The sequence below is a fragment of the Erinaceus europaeus genome, chromosome X (genome assembly GCF_950295315.1).
Source record: "Erinaceus europaeus chromosome X, mEriEur2.1, whole genome shotgun sequence".
Classification (NCBI taxonomy): Eukaryota; Metazoa; Chordata; class Mammalia; order Eulipotyphla; family Erinaceidae; genus Erinaceus; species Erinaceus europaeus.
In genome coordinates, this window is record NC_080185.1 from 61,402,543 (window position 1) to 61,427,473 (window position 24,931).

The 24,931-nt window shown below is 40.9% G+C and overlaps 1 long non-coding RNA gene across 2 annotated transcripts in view; it reads left to right on the plus strand.

The window, feature by feature from the left end:
* The window catches only part of LOC132535860 (uncharacterized), a 48,275-nt gene extending 24,381 nt beyond the window's left edge, over nucleotides 1-23,894 (plus strand). The window contains exon 6 of one of the 2 annotated variants that reach the window (XR_009547606.1): nucleotides 23,460-23,894. This is a non-coding gene — a long non-coding RNA (uncharacterized LOC132535860). Of the gene's footprint in view, nucleotides 1-282; nucleotides 364-23,459 lie in introns of those variants that run through there. The other variant, XR_009547607.1, reaches the window with a different exon arrangement.
* Nucleotides 23,895-24,931: the final 1,037 nt, after the last annotated feature.

The window sequence follows — 24,931 nt, forward strand, 5'->3', positions numbered from 1 at the left end:
CCCTTTTCACATATTAGGGAGTTACTCTCTTCCCTGATCCAGCTTTCTGTTCCTTTTCCAGCCATGGCATCATCTCCCCAGACAAAAACCTGCATATCAGATTTCAGGCTCAGGAAAAAAAAAACTAGTATAGCCACAGGCCCTTTGGAATATAACTAAAATATGTCTACTAGCTATCTACAAAATGCAGGGCACCCCAACACTTCATATGTACTATTCCAGCCTTAAGGTTCATGATTGGTCAACAATTTGTTTGGCTTTGTATGTTAACTCCCTTTTCAGCCACCAGGTTCCAGATGCTAGCATGATGCTGACCAGACTCCCTGAACAGACAACCCCACCAATGTGTCCTGGAGCTTGGCTTCCCCAGAGCCCCACCGTACTAGGGAAAGAGAGAGGTAGGCTGGGAGTATGGATTGACCTGTCAAAGCCCATATTCAGTGGGGAAGCAATTACAGAAGCCACACCTTCCACCTTCTGCATTCCACAATGACCTTGGGTCCATACTCCCAGAGGGCTAAAGAATAGGAAAGCTATCAGGGGAGCGGATGGGATATGGAGATCTGGTGGTGGGAACTGTGTGGAGTTGTACTCCTCTTATCCTATGGTTTTGTCATTGCTTCCCATTTATAAATTAAAAAAATGGCCTCCAGGAGCAGTGGATTCATGGTTCAGGGACCGAGCCCCAGCAATAAACTTGGAGGGGAAAAAAAGAAGAAGAAAGAGACACCTGTAGTCCTGCTTTACCACTTGGGAAGCTTGGGAAGCTTCCTCCTTGCAGCTGGAGACTAAGGTCTTGAATATATTTCATCTGTGAACCATTTATGCACTTTTGCTATTTGCCTAGTTTGCCTGCAGTTATACATGTATTAAGGCTAAGACCCTTTACTGACCTCTAGATTCATAAGTCAGCAAAATATTTATTGATTGAACATTATTTGACAGACTTTTCAACCACAATCCATGTTCCAGATATAATGTCTGAGATTTAAATGCTTATATTTACTGGAAATACTACTTGAAATATAGAAAAATGTTAGTACTCATTAATACAGGCCTCATTTAACAAGAAAGCATAAAGTATAGTTAAAAATCACTTAACTCTATGTTTTATGTGGCCACAAAGTAAAAATGTTGCAGTGTGTTATTAAAGGAGGACACTGGCTTAGGAGTAGGAATTTTATTATGTTTTATTTATAGGTATATCAGACAATTATTCTGGAGAACAAAGTAACAAAATATTGTGAGCCTTATTCATAGTATATAGTAGATATTTTGTGCAACATATTTTAAGCTCCTTCTTACAACTCTCCAGCCTTTGGAGCATGAGTGCATGATCTAAACCTAAGTTGTCCTGGTCTCTAACTGTGCATTCCTGGGTCAAATCCTTATTCCTTATGCCCCTCTTTGCTTTTCTTCCATCCTTCCTTCCTTCCTTCCTTCCTTCCTTCCTTCCTTCCTTCCTTCCTTTCTTTCTTTCTTTCTTTCTTTCTTTCTTTCTTTCTTTCTTTCTTTCTTTCTTTCTTTCTTTTTTCCTCCAGGGTTATCCTTGGACTTGATTCTTCACTACGAATCTACTGCTCCTGGAAGCCATTTTCCCATTTTGTTGCCCTTGTTTTTGCCCTTGCTGTTATTGTTGTCGGATAAAACAGAGAGAAATTGAGAGAAGAGGGGAAGACAGAGGGGGAGAGAATGATAGACACCTACAGACCCGCTTTACTGCTTGTGAAGTGATCCCCCCCTGCAGATGGGGAGCTGGGGGCTTGAACCGGGGTCCTTATACCAGTCCTTGCGCTTTGCGCCCTGTGCGCTTAACCCACTGCACCACCGCCTGGCTCCCTCTGCTTTTCTTTTGTAGCAGCATGTCTAGATCATAGGATGTTGTGAGAAATGAATGACTCAGTACATAAAAAATACATGTTTGGGTTCAAACCCTAGTCTTCACATGCAGAGGGGAGATTCACAATAAGTGGAGTATTACTGTAGGTATTTCTGTTTCTCCCTCTCAACTTCTCTTTTTCTCTCTTAGAAAAAGAAAAAGGAAAAATAAATGCCACCCAGAGTGGTAAAATCCTTCTGTGGGTAGTGAGCCCTAGCAATAACCCTGGTGGCAAAAAGGGGAGAGAGAGATATATTATAAAATTTAGCTATATATACCTTTATTGATATTACTATTCCTGCAGCTAGGAAGAAATAGATTGCACTATATGAGTGTGGACTAAAGTTCTTTATGTCAGAAGCTAACTTGAAGGTGCTCTCACTGGCCAAACTATATGATGTCAACTAAAATAATGACTTCAATATATCAAAGCACATCAAATATAGGAAAATTTAGAACTTGTGATATCTTGCTAAAAGTAATAGCAAACAAAACCAACTGACTTTATCTCTGTTAGATCTAGGGTAGCATATTATGAAAAGCAGGAATACTACAAAAGAATTAGGTATTAGTTTTTCCCTTTTGTATGTACTAAAAGAAAATTATTCAAAATATAGGCACCTCCTACCTTAACTTCCTGTTTGAGAAATAGCAGATACACAATAGACCATGTGCCTGCTATTATAAAAAGTTCTCTCATGATTCTGTTGAGATAGTCCAGTCCACGTACTAGGCTTAGAAGTACTCTGACTGGGATGGGGAGGCAGCATAATGGTTATGCAAAAGCCTTTCAGACCTGAAGCTCTGAGGTCCCAGGTTCAATCCCCAGCGCCACCATAAGCCTGAACTGATCTGTGTTCTGGTCTAGAAAACAAAACAAAACAACAACAACAAGAAGATGATGAAAAAATTACACCTACAGAACTAAGCCAAAAAATAAATAAATAAATAAGCTTTTTTTAAAAAAAATTAAGTATTTTGATCAAAACATCTCAGATTTGTGTGTAACATTAATTTAATTCCTACCGTTGCAGTTTTATAATATCTTGGATGCCTCTTTTCCTCTCCTCTCCTCTCCTCTCCTCTCCTCTCCTCTCCTCTCCTCTCCTCTCCTCTCCTCCCCTCCCTTCCCCTCCCCTCCCCTCCCTTCCTCTCCCTTCCTCTCCCTTCCCTTCCCTCCCCTCCCCTTCCCCTTCCCTTCCCTCCCCTCCCCTTCCCCTCCCCTTCCCCTCCCCTTCCCCTCCCCTTTTCTTTTTTCTCTTCCTTTTGAGAGAGGGAGAAGGAAAGGGAGATGGAAGGAGAAAGAGAGACTACAGCACTGAAACTTCTTTCAATACAGTGGTAGTCATTCTTGAACCTGGGTCATGCACATGGCAAAGCAACACACTGTCCAAGTGACCTATTTCATTGGCTCAACATCTCAGATGTCTGTGCCTATGTAATTATTGGAATATGCACTGGTACTATACTCCCACCACCAACAAGAGGTGGCTTTCCTACATGGATCACATTTACATTTCAGATTGGGACCAAAAAAGTTAGTTCTCTTGGGTAAGCAGGCCTGCTAAAGTGCTTGCTTTTCCATGTTGCAACCCAGGTGCCAACTCAGCCCACACAGCACTGGGGTAAACTTCAGTGCTACAGTGTCTTTCCTTCTCTGCCCCTCTGTTTTTATTTGAAAAAAAAGAGTCAGCCTGGAGCCTTGAGTAGTGAAGCCCCAATGATGACAAAAAATAAAAGTAAGTATTCGGTTGTCGAAGAAAGTCATTTTCTCAGACATTTTTATCACTGGTTTAAGTAAATTCCCAGTCCCATTTAAAAGTGGTATTTGGCTGGTAAAATAGCTCACTTGAATGGTGTGCTGCTTTGCCATGCACAGAACCCAGGTTCTAGTGCAGTCCCTACCACAAAGAAGAAACCTTCAGTGTCATGGCCTCTTTCATTGTTTGTCTCTGTCTTTCTCTTAAAAGAAATAAAAGGGGGATATGGAAATTTGGCAAATGAATATTATGGTGGTGAATGTGGCATGGCCACAGTGCCCAGATACTTGATTGATCATTCATTACTTTGGATGTTTCTATAGAGTGTTTTAAGATGAGATTCTAGGTTTGGGCTCAGGTCCTTGAGCATTGTAACATCTGCACTCTACCAAGTCTGCCACTGCCTGGTTCCAAGCATACATTTTTTAAAAAAATTTATTTATAAAAAAGAAACACTGACAAAAAAACATAGGATGAGAGGGGTACAACTCCACTCATTTCCTACCACCAGAACTCAGTATCCCATCCACCCCCCTGATAGTTTTCCTATTCTTTAGCCCTCTGGGAGTATGGACCCAGGGTCATTGTGGGATGTAGAAGGTGGAAGGTCTGGCTTCTGTAATTGCTTCCCTGCTGAACATGGACGTTGATAGGTCGATCCATACTCCCAGCCTCTCTCTCTCTTTCTCTAGTGGGGCAGGGCTCTGGGGAAGCAGGGCTCCACTGAAATTCTCTGTTCCAGACTCTTGGAAACAGAGTTGGCAGTCAGCTGAGGTAAAGAACAAACACCTCATCACAGACCCCTGCAAGCGTCAACCCGGCTTTGACCTAGCACGTTATGATTGGGCTCTCCTCAATCGCTATCGAACAGGCCATGGCCGGTGTGCCGCTATGTTCCATCGCTGGGGAGCCAGAGATGACCTGAACTGTTCCTGCGGCTACAGACAGACTATGACCCACATAGTCAACGACTGCCACCTCTCCAGATTCAAAGGAGGTCTCGAAACTTGACATCAGGCTCAACCTGACGCTGTTGACTGGCTACAGAAGAAGGGCAAATGCTAGAAGAAGAAGAAGAAGAAGAAGAAGGGCTCCAGGACACATTAGTGGGGTTGTCTGCCCAGGGAAGTCAGGTTGGCATCATCTTAGCATCTGGAACCTGGTGGCTGAAAAAAGAGTCAACATATAAAGGCAAACAAATTGTTGATTAATCATGAACCTAAAGGCTGAAATAATTCAGATGATGCATGGGGGGGTCCTCCATTTTGTAGATAGTAGGCCTATTTTAGTTATATTCCAAAGTGCCCATGACTATTTTTTTTTCTGAGCCTAATATCTGATATGCAGGTCAATCCAAGTTATTGTCTGGGGAGATGATGCCATGGCTGGAAAAAGAACCAGAAACTTGGATCAGGGAAGAGAGTAGCTCCCAAATATGGGAAAGGTGTATAAATATTGTTGACGGCAAACCCCATCGATTTGATGTGATATGGGACCATATTCAGCCAAGCATACATTTTTTAAAGAGTTTAAAAGACTTATTCAAAAGTCATGTGGAAATGTAAAGCATTTACCAACAAATTTGAAGGATCAGGATATCTTCATTCAAGACGCAGTATAATTCTATAACAATCAAGACAGTATGGTTTTGCAATGAAAGCATAAATGTACTTCAAAAGAATAAAGTTAATAGAAATTGACCCACAGATACATGGACACCGATTTCTTAAAATATTTATTTGAGAGAGAACCAGGGTATTGGTTTGCACATGCTACACTGTGGATCAAATTCTGAACTTCCAAAAGAGGTGTTATATCCAGAAAATTTAAAAAATTTTTGCTGCCAGTGTTTTTGCTGGGACTTTGTGCCTGTGCCCCTTCTGGTGAACTTTTCCCTTCCCTTTTCTTTTCTCCCTCTCTTTTTCCTATTTTCCCAAGATAGGCATCAGTACTCTACCTCTGAGACAACTTCCTGGCAGCAAAATGTCAGCCTTATAAAGGTCATATGACTTGGTTATTGTACTAAACCTCCAGAAAAGAAGATATATGTTTAAGCAGACACTTATAAATCAATGTTTACAGCTACTAATTTACAAGAGCCCTTCTCTTTTCAAAAATATTTTATTTATTTATGAGAAAGATAGGAAGAGAGAGAGAAAGAACCAGATATCACTCTCATATATGTCCTGCCGGGGATTGGACTCAGGATCTCATGCTTGAGAGTCCAATGTCTTCTCCACTATGCCACCTCCTGGACCATGAACCCTTCTTTTCTTTCTAAGAAATGAATGTGCCATTTTAGATTTATTTATTTATTTATTTATTTATTTATTTATTTATTTATTTATTTTTGTCTTCACCACTCCAGGCAGACTCCCTCCTCCCCATAAGAAGACAGAGAAAGAGAGAATGGGAAAGACACTACAGCACTGAAATTTCCTCCAGTGCAGCATCAGCTGGACTTAACCTGGTTCACATGCATGGCAAAGCAAATCTACTATCCTGTTAAGCTATTATATCAGCCCTAGAGATTTACGTTGATTTTATCAATGAGAGAGAGAGAGAGAGAGAGAGAGAGAGAGAGAGGAAGAAAGAGAAAACCATTCAGCTCTGTTAGTACTGCTCACATGTAAGTTCTATATGTTATTATTCTGCTATTTCCACAACCATTATAAGAGCTTGAAGTGTGTGTGTGTGTGTGTGTGTGTGTGTGTGTGTGTGTGTGTGTGTGTGTGTGTGACTGTGGCCCTCACATTTGGTGCTGGGACTTGAACTGAACTGCATGAACGGCAAAGCATTTGCCCTACTTGGTGAGTTATTCCTCCTGTTCCAAGAACTCTATTTTTTTTACCTTATTGTAAACATCTTAGGTAACTTTTTTTTTTTTTTTTGGTGGGCTTAGTGCCTGCACTAGGAACCCACTGCTCCTGGAAGCCATTTTTCCCATTTTGTTGCCCTTGTTGGTATTGTTGCCATTGCTGTTGTTGTTGGATAGGACAGAGAGAAATCAAAAGACATGGGTAAGACAGAGAGGGGGAGAGAAAGATAGATACCTGCAGACCTGCTTCACTGCATGTGAAGTGAGCTTCCTGCAGGTGGGGAGCCGGGGGCTCAAACTGAGGATTCTTTTTTTTAAAAAATTTTTTATTATCTTTATTTATTTATTGGATAGAGACCATCTGAAATTGAGAGGAAGGGGGAGACAGAGAGGGAAAGAGACAGAAAGACACCTACACCCCTGCTTCACTACTTGCAAAGCTTTCTCCCTGCAGGTGGGGACCGGGTTCTTGTGCATTGCAACATAAGTGCTCAACCAGGTGTGCCACCACCTAGCCCTTTGAACTGGGATTCTTATGCTGGTCGTTGCACTTCATGTCATGTGTGCTCAACCCACTGTGCTACCACCCAGGCCCGGTAACACTTTTTAAAAAACATTTATTTATTTATTTATTTACTCCCTTTTGTTGCCTTTGTTGTTTTATTATTGTAGTTATTATTGATGTCGTCGTTGTTGGATAGGACAGAGATAAATGGAGATAGGAGGGGAAGACAGAGGGGGAGAGAAAGATAGACACCTGCAGACCTGCTTCACTGCCTGTGAAGTGACTCCCTGGCAGGTGGGGAGCTGGGGGTTGGAACCAGGATCCTGATGCCAGTCCATGGGCTTTGTGTCACCTGCGCTTAACCTGCTGCACCACCACCCAACTCCCAACACTTATTTTTATAAACAAAATTTAAATTTCTGTGGTTGACTAGAGTTTAGAATTACAAATAAAAATGATTTATCACTTTATTAGGAAGTTAGTGGCTTGCAGTTCAGTTGACACAGTTCAAATAGCCTTTACCAGGAGAATAGGTAGAATAGTTGTGTTATATCCACACATTGTAATGAATCAATAAAAAGATACTATTCTTACATGCAATGAATGTCTTAATCTAGAAATAACTAAGTTGAAGAAAAGAAGACAGGCAAAATAGAAAACACATGCTATGATTCCATTCACATAAAATCATAGGGAAGAAGGGCTGGGGAGACAGTATAATGGTTAGATAAAATGTCTTTCATGCCTGAGGCTCTTGACTTCCCAGGTTCAATCTCCAGCACTACTAGAAGCCAGAGTTAAGCAGTGGTACAAAAAAATACAATCTGGGATATGGTTGGCGCACTTGTTTAAGCATACATGTTAACATGTGAAGGACTAGGGTTCTCCAGTCACCTATAGGAGGAGAGCTTTATGAGGGGGTAAAGCAGTGTTGCAAGTATCTCTCTTCCTCTCTCCTATCTATCTCAGTTTATATCTCTATTCAACATATATGTATTTTTAAATTAAATTAATTTTTTTTGCTTACAGTCACTAAGGGTTGGTGCCACCACTCCTGGCAGCCATTTTTTTCCTTTTTTTTTCTCCATCTTATTTGATAGGACAGAGAGAAATTGAGAGTGGATGGAGAGGAAGAAAGATAGATAGACGACTGCAGACCTGCTTCACCACTTGTGAAGTGCCCCCCATACACCCCACAGGTGGAGAATGGGGGCTCAAACTCTAGTCCTTGCACAGGTCCTTGCACTTAGTACTATGTTTATCCAGGTGTACCACAGCCTGGTCCCCAAATATTTTTAAAAATAACTGGAAAGGGAAACTAATGTGTAATGATACAAGACCAGTGGTTTAGGGTTTCTGAAGAGACAGGTGAAAAATTACAAAAAGGCATGTTGAAATTTTTTGAAGTGACAGATATGTTTGTTATCTTAGTTGTATTATTGAATTCACGGGTGCATATGCATATAAACCCTTACTAGAGCATATTATTTAAATAATGTTGTTTATTGTATATTAATCATATCTTCAGAAAGTTTTGAAATATATATCATATTTATTTATTTTCCCTTTTGTTGCCCTTGTTTTTTATTATTGTTGTTGTTATTGATGTCATGGTTGTTAGGACAGAGAGAAATGAAGAGAGGAGGGAATGTAGAGTGGGGAGAGAAAGACACCTGCAGACCTGCTTTACTGCCTGTGAAGTGACACCCCTGCAGGTGGGGAGCCAGGGGCTCAAACCAGGATTCTTAAGCCAGTCCTTGTGCTTTGTGCCACGTGCGCTTAACCTGCTGCACTACTGCCCGACTCCCTGAAATATATTTAATCACTGATTCTTCAATGCAATTAATGAGGTGAGAGAGTCCTACAACAGTGCCCTTATTAACAAATCCAAACTATGTCATGTTAGTTTGATCCACACTATACATAAACAAAATAGAAATAATCATTTGCAATGAATATATCCAAATATTTATAAAAAGTTGTTATTGTTACACATCTGAATATATAAATAAAGAAAAAATAAATTATAATGATACAATTTTTCGTGGAATGCAGCTGTGGGTCATAACGGCAATCTTTAGGGTAATTAATCTTTATATATTATTATTATTTTAAGAAAGGAGACATTAACAAAACCATAGAATAAGTGGGGTACAATTCCGCACAATTCCCATAACCCGATCTCCATATCCCATCCCCTCCCGTGATAGCTTTCCCATTCTCTATCTTTCTGGGAGTATGGATCCAGGGTCGTTGTGGGTTGCAGCGGGTAGAAGGTCTGGCTTCTGTAATTGCTTCCCTGCTGAACATGGGCGTTGACTGGTCGATCCCTACTCCCAGTCTGCCTCTCTCTTTCCCTAGTAGGGTGGGGCTCTGAGGAAGTGGAGCTCCAGTACACATTGATGGGGTCGTCTGTCCAGGGAAGTCTGGTCAGCATCTTGCTGGCATTCAGAACCTGGTGGCTGAAAAGAGAGTTAATATACAAAGCCAAACAAATTGTTGAACAATCATGGACCTAAAGACTGGAATAGTGCAGATGAAGTGTTGGGGGGTATTCCCTGCCTGCTCTTGTGTACTTCTGCTTTCAGGTATATATTTTCCCCTAGTATGGGCACGTGTGAACCTATGCTCTATCTCAGGGGACCTGGACTATATCTAGGTTTGGGGACTTTATTGGGGTGTGGAACACCTGGAATGGAATTAGAGAATACTATGAAAGGAAAGGTCTCACCCGAGTGATGAAGCTCAAGGGTTGTCATTCCACACCTGAAGTCTCTGGTCACAGTCTGAAGTGAAGCATGCTGGGGTCGCACTCATTGCGTTGATTAGGTTGCGATCCGCGGATGCAATGTTATTTGATTTGAATTGAGAGCAGCATGCAGAAAAGTGGGCCCCACCCTAAGGTTCCTATAGGCTCTATAGTGGAAATGTGAGGTTCCTGTTGTCTTAGGGTTCAAGAAGACAATGGATAGTTATTGTTATCGTCACATTATTTGGTGATAGGGTTAACTTTGGAAAGTCCCTTTGTTAGGGTTTGGGGTATAATACCCAGCATCTTGTATGTAGCTGTGCTACCGGTTGCTTCTGTTCTCCCTGGTCTAGGCTTTTGGGAGAGACAACATATCAAAGACAGCCTATGTATTAAAAAGACTCAGTCTGTGTTTTAAGAAGTTCTAGACACATGATCAATTTTTCACCTCTCATACTAATTAAATAGTGGTTTATATGTTTACACTTTAATAGGATTGCACATAAACAACACTCCCACCACTAAAAGACTGTGTCCCATCCCCCCCACCCCCGTCCCCCCTTCCCCCGCTGTGCTGGGAAGCCCAATGGCCACCCACCCCTTCATCATAGTGTTTTTACATTGGTGCCCTACTCTTGATTTAATCAGATCCTGCTTTTAGTTTACCTTTCTGTTCTTCTTTCTCAGCTTCTGTTGATGAGTGGGGACATCCCATAATCATCTTTATCTTTCTGACTTAGCTGACTTAACATAATTCCTTCTAGCTCTGTCCAAGATGAGTCAGATAAGGTGGGCTCATTGTTCTTAATAGCTGCACAGTATTCCATTGTGTATATGTACCACAGCTTTCTCAGTCACTCATCTACTGTTGGGCACCTGGGTTGCTTCCAGGTTTTAGCTATTATGAATTGTGCTGCTATGAACATAGATGTACAAACATCTTTTTGGTTGAGCATTATGGAATCCTTGGGGTATATCCTCAGGAGAGGAATTACTGGGTCATATGGAAGGTCTATGTCTAGCCTTGTGAGAGTTCTCCAGACTGCTCTCCAGAGAGGCTGGACCAATTTACATTCCCACCAGCAGTGTAGAAGGGTTCCTCTGTCCCCATAGCCTCTCCAACATTTGTTGCAGCTGTCCTTGTTGATGTATGCCATTCTCATAGGAGTGAGGTGGTATCTCAATGTTGTCTTTATTTGCATTTCTCTGACAATCAGCGACCTGGAACAGTTTTTCATATGTTTGTTAGCCTTTTGGATCTCCTCTGAAGTGAATGTTTTGTTCATATCCTCTGCCCATTTTTGGATGGGGTCATTTGCTTTTTTTGGTGCTAAGTTTGCTGAGTTCTTTGTATATTTTGGTGATTAGCCTCTTGTCTGATGTTTGGCATGTGAAGATCTTCTCCCATTCTGTGAGGGGTCTCTTTGTGTGATAGTTTCTTTGGCTGTGCAGAAGCTTTTCAATTTGATGTAGTCCCATTAGTTTGTTTCTGCTTTAGTCTTCCTTGCAATTGTGTTTGTTTCATCAAAGATGCCCTTGAGGTTTAGGTGGGAAAGTGTTTCACCAATGTTTTCCTCTAACTATTTGATAGTTTCTGGTCTGACATCCAGGTCTTTGATCCATTTGGAGTTGATTTTTGTTTCTGGTGAGCTAAGGTGGTTCAATTTCATTCTTCTTCATGTTATAACCCAGTTTTCTCAGCACCATTTATTGAAGAGAGCCTCCTTCTTCCATTTAATACTTTGGGCCCCCTTATCAAATATTAGATGTCCATAGTTGTGGTGGTTTAGATCTGGGCTTTCAATTCTGTTCCACTGGTCTGTGTGCCTATTTTGGTTCCAGTACCAGGCTGTTTTGATGATGATGGCATTATAGTATAGTTTGAGATCTGGGAGTGTGATGCCTCCGTTTCTGTTTCTTTTCCTCAAGATGGTTTTGGCAATTCTAGGTGTTTTCTTATATATTATTTATTTATTGTTACTTACTCAATCAGCTGACATTTAAATTAACATAGAAAATTTTGAATCTAAAAATTTTTATTATTGCTAAAACATTCCTATTTAGTAAAATGTGATATTATAGCATAGAAAAAAATGTGTTCATCAGGGAAGAATCTATCTTGCAATGTTAACTTTTCTAGGAATACTGAGCTACCACATATTTCCACACCCAGCTGAGTGATACATGATGACTACTTGTTTATTTGTTTATTTATTTATAGAGACAGAGATAAATCAATAAGGAAGGGGGAAGTAGACAAGGAGAGAAAGACACCTGTAGCACTGCTTAACTGCTTGTGTAGTTTTCTCCCTACAGGTGCGGACCAGGGCCTTGTACCCAGGTCCTTGCACAACTTGAAAATTATTTATTATTATTTATATGGTGATTTCAATTTAGATGCATTTGCTCTAGGAGCATGTCAGTGACCAACTTCTTTCAACTGAACAGTGTATTGCTTTTAGGCAAAACATGGTATCTGAGATGGGTACATGTGGGTCGCTCTCAGTCCTCCGCCTCCCTCCCTGGTCACTGGTGACGGAGGTCGAGGCAGCCCCTGGAAGGTCCAAGGAGAAGACCCGAGGGACGGGGGTGATCACACGAAGGAAGAGAGACCACACCTTTGGGAGATGTTTCAGGGAACATTTCGTTTTATTTGGGGGTACAAGCAGGTAGATATACTCAAGGGTTAGGAAAAGGTTAAGATAATCATCAAACCACATACACAAGACAGGGTTCAGTCTTGACCTATCAGGTGAAGTTGACATATAAGGTCTGGTCATGAACTCACCATGCATAGGTAGGCTTCTCTCTAAAGGTAAATCATGAGCAACTCAGGGCAGAGGGAAAGGGGGCAGTTGAGCAATACCAGGATATTTGTGGTGGGTTTCAGCTGGCCATATATGGTAATTCATGGCCTTTGTTCAGAAGGGAATGAGGAAGCATGTGCAAGAAAGCCCCCGGCCTGGAAAATTCCATCAGCAGCCATGGTTGTTGAATGGGGACCTGTCTACCATCTCTCTTGTGAGGAGAGGGTTTGGGGGTCAACCTCTCATACTCTCATGGAGATAATGGCCTGGATTTCCCAGGCAGTCGGCCTTTCCCCATAGGTACAAGGAGTACTAGAAGAATGCAGGCACTGATGCAATAAAGTTCTTTCTGCTAACCTCTTCTCCTTGATTAGATCAAAGTATCTTCTCTATTTTTAGACAAGTTTGTGAACCTAACAGAAACTGCTTCAACATGCTTTTTGTACAGGTCTGTGTGCTCACTTGAACAATGCATCAAATTCTACTTGGGATGTAGTGTGTTAGGGTCTTTTGAGAATTGCTGCCCTTGAATCTGCAGTAGAACTTTGGCAACCACCAGACACAAATCCTCACAACTTACCTCCTTCAAACATCTGGGATAAGCCTAATCACCAAAGTGAAGAGATACACAAAGACAAAGATTGTGCAGACATGATTTTCCTAGAGAAACCATATGCTAAGCACTGTGTTATTGACAATGACAATTGTGACAATGAAATCCCAAATTTGCACTCTATGGGATATAATAAGGTCATGATCCTAACAACTGAACTGTTAGAATGGGCTTCTCACCAGAGTTTTTTCTTGTCATTTCCTCTTTGACCCCATGAAAACCAAGTACTAAAAAAGTAAAAAATGGCTTAAATTCACATAGACATTCATGATCCTGCAATAAATAAGCAGAACCCCAAGGCTGCTTGGAGATAGCCTGGCAGCCCTAACTATTTAATAATATTTATATTTAAAATATTTAAGAATATTTCATAATGTATTAATCTAGGAGCTTTAATTCTTATTTAAACAAATATTCATACTATTTTAGTTATTGTGAAATTTATAGTTAATCAGAAATGAAATACATAATTAATCTGCAAACCTACCACTTACTAATTTTAAAAAGAAGTAAGTTATCATTTTGTGTATTTCTTTCCATTGCATTCTCTATGTGTGTATATATAATGTGTACTTACTACATGTGAGTTTCACACATCTAGATACTCAGTCATTCTTTTAAAAAAAATTTATTTATTTATGAGAAAGGTAGGAAAGAGAGAAAGAACCACACATCACTCTGGTACACGTGCTGCTGCCGGGGATTGAACTTAGAACCACATGCTTGAGAGTCCAATACTTTATCCACTGCGCCACCTCCTAGACCATGAGACTCAGTCATTCTTAATTAAACTAAAATAAAATGTAAATTGAAATGCCTCTAAATTAAAATATGATTTTCCTAAGACAAAAGATTATAGAATGAAAATAAAAGGTATTGTGTGGATAGAAACAGTGCAAATTAGAGATCTGATAAAGGAGCTATATCTAGAATAAAGAAGAAACTGTCAAAACTCATTCAGAAAATCTTTATACACTACAACAAATAATTCCCCAATAAAGAAATAAATTTAAAAAAAATCAATATATTTTAACTAAAATTGTTCTGAAAATCCTGTGCACACCTAGGGTGTGTCTCCATCTTAAATGGAATCATATTTAGATATCAGACGAGTTATACAATGTAATAATGTAGTCTAAGAACTCACTATGCAAAGGACTACACATGTTACCGTAAGTTTATAGATATATTTTGATTAAACATAAATTAATGTATTACATACAGAGAAAATCTGGACAATAGGCACTAATAAATTAACTTTGCCTGGTAAGAATGTAGCCTTAAAGTTACATTTTTTTTCTTTCCTTCTTTCGTCTTTCTTCTTTCTTTCTTTTTTTTTTATTTAAGAAAGGATTAATTAACAAAACCATAGGGTAGGAGGGGTACAACTCCACACAATTCCCACCACCCAATCTCCATAACCCACCCCTCCCCTGATAGCTTTCCCATTCTCTATCTCTCTGGGAGCATGGACCCAGGGTCATTGTGGGTTGCAGAAGGTAGAAGGTCTGGCTTCTGTAATTGCTTCCCCGCTGAACATGGGCGTTGACTGGTCGGTCCATACTCCCAGTCTGCCTCTCTCTTTCCCTAGTAGGGTGTGTCTCTGGGGAAGCTGAGCTCCAGGACACATTGGTGGGGTCTTCAATCCAGGGAAGCCTGGCTAGCATCCTGATGGCATCTGGAACCTGGTGACTGAAAAGAGAGTTAACATATGAAGCCAAACAAATTGTTGAGCAATCATGGACCCAAAGCTTGGGATAGTGGAGAGGAAGTGTTAGGGAGATACTCACTGCAAACTCTAGTGTACTTCTGCTTTCAGGTATATATTTTGCAGTAGTTTATGGATATGTGTGAACATAAGCTCTCTCTCACAGAAACTGGTGTATATCTAGGTTATGGGATTTTTTTAGAAAGTGAACTACCTGAGATGAAATTAGAGTGTACTATAAAAGGAAAGGTCTCACCTGAGTAATGAAGCTGAAGGGTTGTCATTCCACACGTGAAGTCTCTGGACACAGTCTGAGGTGAAGCATGTTGAGGTGGCAATCGTTGTTTTGATTAGGTTGTGATCGGCGGATGCAATATTATTTGATATGGATTGGGAGAGGCATACAGGAAAGTGGACCCTATCCAAGGGTTCCAGGACTGGGGGAAGTAGGGGCTCTATCGTGGAGATGTGAGGTTCCTGCTGTCTTAGGGTTCAAAAAGACAATCGATAGTTAATGTTATCATCACATTATTTGGTAATTGGGTTAACTTTGAAAAGTCCTTTTGTTAGGGTTTGCTGTACAGTATGCAGTATCTTGTATATAGCTGTGCTATTGGATGCTTCTAATCTACTTGGTCTAGGCTTTTGAGAGAGTCCGCATATCAAATACACAGCCTATATATTAAAAAGATTCAGTTTGTGTTTTGAAAAACTTTGAGACATACAATTGATTTTTCCCCTCTCATATTAATTAACTACTGATTTATATAAAGTTACATTTTTTAACCTTAAAGTTAATGTTTACCAAACTTTAAACACACACATAAACATGGTCTTTAATAAACAAGGAGAAAAACTTTTGTTATGAAGACATGTCATTTTAAACACAAATTTAGATCCGTACTGTCTTAGTTGAACCATTTTTACTCACACGGTTTAAGAATACTGAAAGCAGAGAAGTAAGACAGCAAGCAGGCTTAAGATATTTAGAGAGTGAGGGGGGAAGAGAGAAATGGTAGGGAAGTTTTGTTTTTGGGCTCTGTGAACTAATTTTTCAGATTCTGCCATTTTGTATTATGAGTCCTGGAGGGCATCCTGCCTCCAGGAAAAGTGGCAGGGGGAGGGGCTGCAGAAGCTGTGGAGGCAGCCGAAGACATGTCTGCCAAAATAGGATCCTCTGGGCGACAGCCTCATGGTCGGTTAGATTAGGGCTGTTTTTCAGGTTAGAGTCAGTGCTCTCCGCAGGAGACATGGGAGGGGACCCCACACATCTCCCAAGTACTGTGATCACGGTCAAGAGAATCCACAGTGTGGCCCCAAGTAAAACGTCTCCGAGATAGAAAGCCTGTCCCATGAGAAAAGAGTAGAGGGTTTGGGAAGCTTCTTCGTAAAATGGAATGAATCCCATGGTGGAGAGGAATACGGGGCCGCAGAGAGTCAAGCGGCTGTATACTTACCTGCATCTGGGCGGGTCTGTCCCTGTTTGGGCGCCAGGTGTCATGCTGCGCTGAGGAGAAGGGGGGATCAGAAGAAGAAAGGCTTTATAGGGCAACAACCAGGAGTGACATGTCGGGACAGCATTGGTTGAAAAAGGCACTGCGAGAATATTGCGAGAAATGGCAAAGCCTGAGGGCAAAGACTGCATCTGCATAATTCCCCAGCAAGCTGGCATGTACCCCTCTTTCCTCACTCCTGTGACAAATGCTTCAATTAATGTTTGGATCTTGTTCTCATTCCTGTGTGCTTTGACCTTTGGGGGAGGTTTATCTGGGCTTTTGTTCTGGTTCATTTCTTCAGTGTTTCTTCTTGGTTTCACCATTGTATATGGTGTGTTATGAGGTCCCTCTCATAGTACTATTCAATCCACTAATCACACTTGCCTGGATTAACTTGTGTCTATGTAAGGTACTTAAAGAGTTCACAGTTATGGAAATTAACAGTTGTTTCAATATTGTCAAAATCCTTGAAGTGAAGTACAGTAACATTTTTTCTCTTTTGTTGCCCTTGTTGTTTATCTTTGTTGTTATTATTATTGTTGTTATTGGTGTTGTTGTTGGATAGGACAGAGAAAAATTGAGAGAAGGTGGGAAGACAGAGGGGGAGAGAAAGATAGATACCTGCAGACCTGCTTCAATACCTTTGACCCCCTGCAGGTGGGGAGCCAGGGGCTCAAACTGGGATCCTTATGCAGGTCCATGCGCTTTGAGCCGTGTGCACTTAACTCACTGTGCTACAGCCTAGCTCCCCCTCTTTTGTTCTTTATCTCCCCTGTAGGCTACAGGAGCCTTTGGGCTTTTTAAATGTATGTAGATTTTTTAGTTTAATTACTCACTCCTAACCTAGAGATAAAGCAGGATGGAGAAGAGATAGCACAATGGTTATGCAAAGAGCCTTCCATGCTCCCAAGAGTCCAAAGTCCCAGGCCCAATTTGGCTTCTCTTACAGCAGCCAGGGCTAAGCTGGGCTGCAGCCCTTGGCCCTATGAGTTTCTAAACAAATCCTGTTTGTACTCTGTGGGTTCTGAGGCAATTATTCCATGTGTCTCTGAATTCATTAGGAGAACAATGTGGAAAGGTTGCCACTATACAGCCCAACTTCCAGACCACTGGAGGTGTATGTCTTCTCTTGAGTTGCCTGATCAGGTCTCTGTCAGCACAGGGCCTCCCTGCTGCTGTTCCAGTCTCGAAGGGACAATAGCAATGGAGATTTACAGTTGCATTTGGTGAGCCTTAGGAGATCCTTTCCTCCCCTCAGCAGTTTATTTGTTGATAAAACTCAGATTGGAAGTGATGCCTCAACTGGCAAACTTCTGGACTGTTACCAGTTGCTCCTGAGTAGATATGGGCTTTCAGCCCCAGGAATCTTTCTTTAGGCCCCTCTCTGTCCAAAAGCCACACATGTTTGCACTCACCCATGACTTGGTGGGTTCTTAAAGTATTCTAAGTCTTGTCTTGTTGTGTTTACAAGTGATTTTCTTTGTTATTCTTCCCCTCTTAATTCCTGATTGTCTCATGAAACCATGTGAATATGAGTTGATTTTCTATGCACTTCTGTATCGTGGGAAGAATTTTCTGATCCAAGGAATTTTGAGACTTCTATGATGATCCTCTTAGGAGAAAGTAGTTCCTGGGAAGGAGCTTCCTGAAGCCCTTCCCCTCTTGTGTCCCCCTTGTGCTGCTCTCACCCCTCTTGTTTAACATGTACAGTAGAATCCTGACCACTCCATCATGGAGACTAAAGTACTGTAAAGTGGGAGCATGTTTGAGAAGCACTGAAAGAAACTATTAAGAAAAATAAAGGAGTACTCACTGAATCTGAAACAGAAAAATATTCTGACATAAAATGACGAGCCTGGCAGAGGCTCTGAGGGCTCTTTATCACTTGATAAGGATGTGTTCCAGGGCCAAGGTCCATGTATACATCTCTTAGCAGAAGTTAAAAGAGTTTACATATTTATGCTTCTTTTTTCTGCTTGTCCCAGCATCTATAACTCATTAAGCTATGAAAATGTATTGAGTATTTAATCTGTGTTATACATTATGAATGAAACTCCTTATCTATATCTCACAACTTGTCTAATTTGATCTCTTGACTTGCATTAGTGGAAATGGCATGAGATAGATGTTAAGACCCCACCTTGGGAGTCCGGCGGTAGCACAACAGGTTAAGCACACATGGTGCAAAGCACAAGGACCGGCATAAGGATCCCGGTTCAAGCCCCCACCTCCCCACCTGCAGGGGAGTCGCTTCAGAAGCGGTGAAGCAGGTCTGCAGATATCTATCTTTCTCTCCCCCCTCTGTCTTCCCCTCCTCTCTCCATTTCTCTCTGTCCTATCCAACAATGACATCAATAACAACTACAATAACAATTATAATAACAATAAAAGCAAGGGGAAAAAAGGAAATAAATAAATATTTTTAAAAAGACCCCACCTCATGGTACCTTAAATGGAATCCATTCCAATGTTACCCTCACTCCTAATAATTTAATATCTTAACAATAAATCATGCAGTTGATAGGGGAGAAGTTGGACCTTGGGAAGCTGATGTATTTTTAAGTGTAATTTTTATGTTTATTTACTGGACAGTGACAGAAATTGAGAGGAAAAGGAGAGATAGAGAGGGAGACACCTGAAGCACTGTTTCTCTGCTTGTGAAGCTACCCCCAACAGCAGTCCAAGTTTTGCTCTGTGTTTCCCCTTTCTGTTCTTATTTCTCAACTTCTGTCCATGGGTGAGTGCATCCCATACTGATTATTCTCTTTCTGGCTTATCTCACTTAACATGATTCCTTTGAGCTCTATCAGTTATGAGGTGAGGAAGGTGAATTCCTCTTTCTTAATAGCTAAGTAGTATTGTATTGTGTGTATATATATATCACAACTTTTTTTTTCCAGGTTTATTGCTGGGCTCGGTGCCTGCACCATGAATCCACCGCTCCTGGAGGCCATTTTTTCCCCCTTTTGTTGCCCTTGTTGTAGCTTCGTTGTGGTTATTATTATTGCCCTTGTTGACGCAATTCGTTGTTGGATAGGACAGAGAGAAATGGAGAGAGGAGGGGAAGACAGAGAAGGGGAGAGAAAGATAGACACCTGCAGACCTGCTTCACCGCCTGTGAAGCGACTCCCCTGCAGGTGGGGAGCCGGGGGCTCAAACCGGGATCCTTACGCCGGTTCCTGCACTTTGCACCACATGCGCTTAACCCACTGCGCCACCGCCCGACCCCCATATCACAACTTTCTTAGCCACTCACCTGTTTTTGACCACCTAGGTATGACACAATTTGTAATGTTTTTTTTTTTTAAATATGTATTTATTTATTGTCTTTAGTTGCCCTTGTAATAGTTTTTTATTTTGGTAGATTCCTTTCCTGCTTTGGGGAGAAGACTGATATTGACTTAATATAAAATGTTTGGAATTGTTCCACCTCAAATGTTTAGAACTGTTTGTGTAGACTAGGTGTTCTTTGAAAGTCTTGTAGAATTCACTAGAGAAGTCATCAAGACATTATTGTTATCGTTGTTGTTCTTGGGGAAGCTTTTGCTTACTGCTTTGATTTTTGTTATTTTTCTTAGAGCTTTTAGAATATTTTTATTAGTAATTTACAATATTATAAGATAATAGGGATATACAGTCCACACCAATCCTACGTGTCCCTCTGAGCCCCCAAATGATAATCACCATAAGGTCTTAGATATGATTTGAATATATATTCAAGTTGCTATCTTTTAATTCTATTTTTTAAAAGTTTTTTAAATCTTTGTTTATTGGATAGGGACAGCCAGAATTCTAGAGGAAAGCGGTGATAGAGAGGGAGAGAGATAGACAGACAACTGAAGCCCTGCTTCTTGCAAAGCTTTCCCCTTACAGGGGGGGTCCAGATGCTTGAACCTTGGTCCTTGTACATTGTAATGTGTGCTCTCAACCAGGTGAGCCACTACCCTGCCCCTCATTTAATTCTCTATATTCCACATCTGGTAGCTGACATTCACTTCCTTATTTATTTCACTAAACAATCACCTCCAGTTTCATTCACACAATACAGTCTTTTTATTTTTATTTATTTACATTTTTTGTTGATGTCAGGGCTATCTCTGGGGCTTGGTGCTTATATGACAATTCCACTACTCTCAGTGGCAATTTTTAAAATTTTTTATTTGATGGGGCAGAGAGAAGTTGAGAGATGGAGAGGAATGGGGGGGAAGAGAGAGATCTGTAATATTTGCATAAATACTTGTGAAGCTTCCCCCTGTAGATGTTGAGCTAGGACTCAAACCTAGGTCCTTGTGCATGTTAACATGTGTACTTTACCAAGTGCAACCACTGCCTGGTCCCCACCCTTAAAAAATTTTTTAAAAAAAATTTCTTTATTGGGGAATTAATGTTTTACATTTGACAGTAAATACAATAGTTTGTACATGCATACCATTTCCCAATTTTCCACATAACAATACAACCCCCACTAGGTCCTCTGTCATCCTTCCTGGATCTGTATTCTCCCCACCCACCTACTCCAGTCTTTTTCTTTGGTGCAATGTGCCAATTCCAGTTCAGGTTCTACTTGTGTTTTCTTTTCTGATCTTGTTTGTCGGGAAATTGTGCGGATGTGGTTGAGCTTGGCAGGGCTCACAAAGCACCCTGCATTCCTGATACTATGGCATATCTATATAATCACTGTTTTGAAAGATCCCCACCCATTCCATTCTTTGATATATCTTCTTTCTATCCTCAAGACCCTCCCTGCCTGCAGGGTATTATTAATTTTACCTTCCCAGCCCCTTTTGCCTTTCTCTGCCCCTTTCCTAGCGATTTCTGTTTCTGACTTTCCACTTCCGGGTCTGCCCTTTAAAAGCCTGGGCTCTCTGATCAATAAAATTTTGCATTGCCTTGAGCTACATGTGTGGTTCCTGAGTCATCTCCCTCACGCCGCTGAGTGAGTTGCAGCCCAGGCTGGCTCCAGTCACGTTCTCCCGAACCCAGAGAGTATGCGCCCAAAAGAGGCACCCCCACGCTAGCCCAGCACTTGTTTTTCAACTTCTGCATGAGACTGATATCATCCCATATTCATCCTTCTGTTTCTGACTTATTTCACTTAACATGAAATTTTCAAGGTCCATCCAAGATTGGCTGAAGACGGTGAAGTCACCATTTTTTATAGCTGAATAGTATTCCATTGTGTATATATACTACAACTTGCTCAGCCACTCATCTCTTGTTGTTTCCCTATTTCTGATATCTTTTCCCTCAATAGTTTCCCTCATTTCTGTAGTTAGTAGTTCCATTATTGTGTGGCTAGTTCTCTTATCTATAATTTTAAAATTAATTTTATTTTATTTTAATTTTTATTATCTTTATTTATTGGATCGAGACAGTCAGAAATTGAGAGGGTAGGGGGAGATAGAGAGGGAAAGAGAAAGACACCTGCATCCCTGCTTCACCACTCACAAAGCTTGCCACCTGCAGGTGGGGAGCAAGGCTTCGAACCTGGGTCCTTGTACATTGTGATTCCCATTTGGAAAGTATTTTGAGTGGTAGAATTCACTAAACCAGTCCAGGGAATTATTAACAACCAACTTGTCTGATGCACGGCAACTATACCTTTATTTGTTTTTATGATCATTACCCTTGACAAAGATACTGTCCTTGACAAAACTCTAATCAGACTCCTTTTATCCCTCTTCTTGACTAGGCATCAACCCTAGCCAATAAAAAAAGACTTGAACAAGAGACTAAGATAGTTTCTAATGTTTTAAAGCTGTATCCTTAGGTTGATCCAAAATCCCAGCAAATACTTTTCAGTGAAAACTCAAGGCTACCAGAACAATTTTCTATTTGTTCCAGAGAATATTTGAATATAGAGCCTTTGTCTTCCAGCAATTTCACTGTTTCAACTAGCAAACTCAGGTGGTTTTCACATAGATAGACAACCTATTCTTGCTTTGTGTATTTTTTCACCTCACTGACTCTGCTTAGCTCCTGGTCACTCATATATTCCCTCGAACTCCATTTAAAATCCCCACTCATGGGGCTGGTGGTGATGCACCAGGTTAAGCACACATAGTAGGAAGCACAGGGCCTGCACAAGGATCCCAGTTTGAGCCTCCAACTCCCCACTGCAGGATGGTTGCTTCAGAAGTGGTGAAGCAGGTCTGAAGGTGTCTATCTTTCTCTCTCCCTCTCTATATTTTCCATGCTCTCTCAATTTCTCATTATCCTATCAAAAATATATCAAAAAATTCCCACTCACCTCTGTAGAAACTGATGTTGACATCAATTCATGCTATGCTATACTGTGTGACAGTAATACAATACTGACTAAAATCTACCAACACCCTTATTGCTTTAACTAATGTCTGGGTTTGTTTATCTTTTGACACTATTTTGTTTTCAGATTTGCTGCTTTTTTGTTGTTGTTTTTCTTAATTGTCAGTTGTTGTATTGCAAAACTCATACTGAAAACACAGTCTATACCTAGCGATGAGATAACATTGTTCAATAAATGCCTTTGTCTTCCCCATGAGTGTACTGGTTAGAAATTAAAGTGTTGGGAGTCAGGCTGTAGCGCAGTGGGTTAAGCGCAGGTGGCGCAAAGCACAAGGACCGGCATAAGGATCCCGGTTCGAACCCCGGCTCCCCACCTGCAGGGGAGCTTCACAGGTGGTGAAGCAGGTCTGCAGGTGTCTATCTTTCTCTCCTCCTCTCTGTCTTCCCCTCCTCTCTCCATTTCTCTCTGTCCTATCCAACAACGACAACAACAATAATAACTACAACAATAAAACAACAAGGGCAACAAAAGGGAATAAATAAATAAAAAATAAATATAAAAAAAGAAAGAAATTAAAGTGTTGGTATTTGGAAGCTACTCTATGCCCTGATCCAGCTTTCTAGTCCTATTCTCAACTCTGACACAATCGTTCCAGACAATACTTTTAGCACACCTGCATGTCAGCTGTTGGGCTCAGTCAAAAATTAGTAAACTCATGGCCCCCTTGGAATAAACCTAAAATGGACTTCCTAGCTTCTTCCAGTGTGAAGACCCCAAATCTCATCTGATATATTCTTACCTTTTGGTTCATGATTATTAAACAATTTGTTCTGCTTTATATCTTAATGTTTTTCAGCACTAAGTCGTAGATGCTACCATGATGCCAACCAGACTTCCCTGGGAAGATGGCCTCACCAATGTGTCCTGGAACCCTACCTCCCCAGAACTCTACCCCACTGGGGAAAGATAGAAACAGGCTGGGGGTATGGATCAACTGGTCAACACCCATGTCCATTGGAGAAGCATTTACAGAAGCCAGACTTTCCACCTTCCACAACTCAAAAGATCTTTGGTCCATACTCCCAGAGGACTAAAGGATAGGGAAAATTCCAGTAGAGAGGAGATATGGAACTCTGGTGGTAGGAATTATATGGAATTGTACTCCTCTTATCTCACAATCTTGTGGATCATTATTAAATCATCAAAAATAATTTTAAAAATAAGGAAGAAATGCGTCACTCTCTTACCACTTAGAATTTTTAAAGAAAAGTTTTAATGTCCAGGGGAAAAAAAGAAAGAAAGGGGAAATGGCCACCAGGAGCATTGATCTGTAGTTCTGGCAATAGCCCTGGTGGAAAAAAAAGTAAAATAAATGTAAGACACTGTAGAGGTAGAGGAGTGAGATTCAGAGCAAACTCATACCACTGGTTAGTGTTTATTAGTACATCAGAAAGAGCCATTCCTCTTATCTCATCCAGTGGGGTACACTAGCATCTGAAGGAGATCCATTTCACAAATGAGGAACCTGAGGTTTAGAGAAGTTAAGGAAGATCAAGATCATGTGCCAGCAAGCCACGGAGATGCCATTTGAGCTCATCTCAGTCTAACTTCAGTGTCTGAATCTACTCAGCACCCCTCTGCCTCCCGCCAGCATGAGAGAGTAGACCACTGCCCAGGAATGAGCACAAATATTACAGAAGACATCTTCAGAAACTATGTCCTTGATAGTGTGACCTTCAGAGTGACAGACATCTGTGGATCTGTGCTCCATGAGTGGGGACTTCCAGTTACTGGAAATATGAAAATACACACACACACACACACACACACACACACACACACACACATTATATAATGGAACAATTTTTTTTGAAAGATAAAAGAAGTTAAGTGGGGTTAGGCAGTAGCGCAGTGGGTTAAGTGCACATGGCACAATGTGCAAGGACCGGCATAAGGATCTCTGTTTCAGCCGCCGGCTCCCCACCTGCAGAGGAGTCTCTTCACACGCGGTGAAGTAGGCCTGCAGGTGTCTATCTATCTCTCCCCCTCTCTGTCTTCCCCTCCTCTCTCCATTTCTCTGTGTCCTATCTGGCAATAATGACATCAATAACAACAATAATAATCACCACAACGATAAAAACAACAAGGTCATCAAAAGGTAAATAAATAAATAAAATATAAAAAAGAAAAGAACTGATGTGATCACGTTAAATAGTATCATGTATTCTTTACCATAAATAATCCTGGCAGGTTCAACAATATACACATATTTATATACATATATACATGCTCACTCATATGTAGAGAAGGTCCTTGAGTAATGTAAGT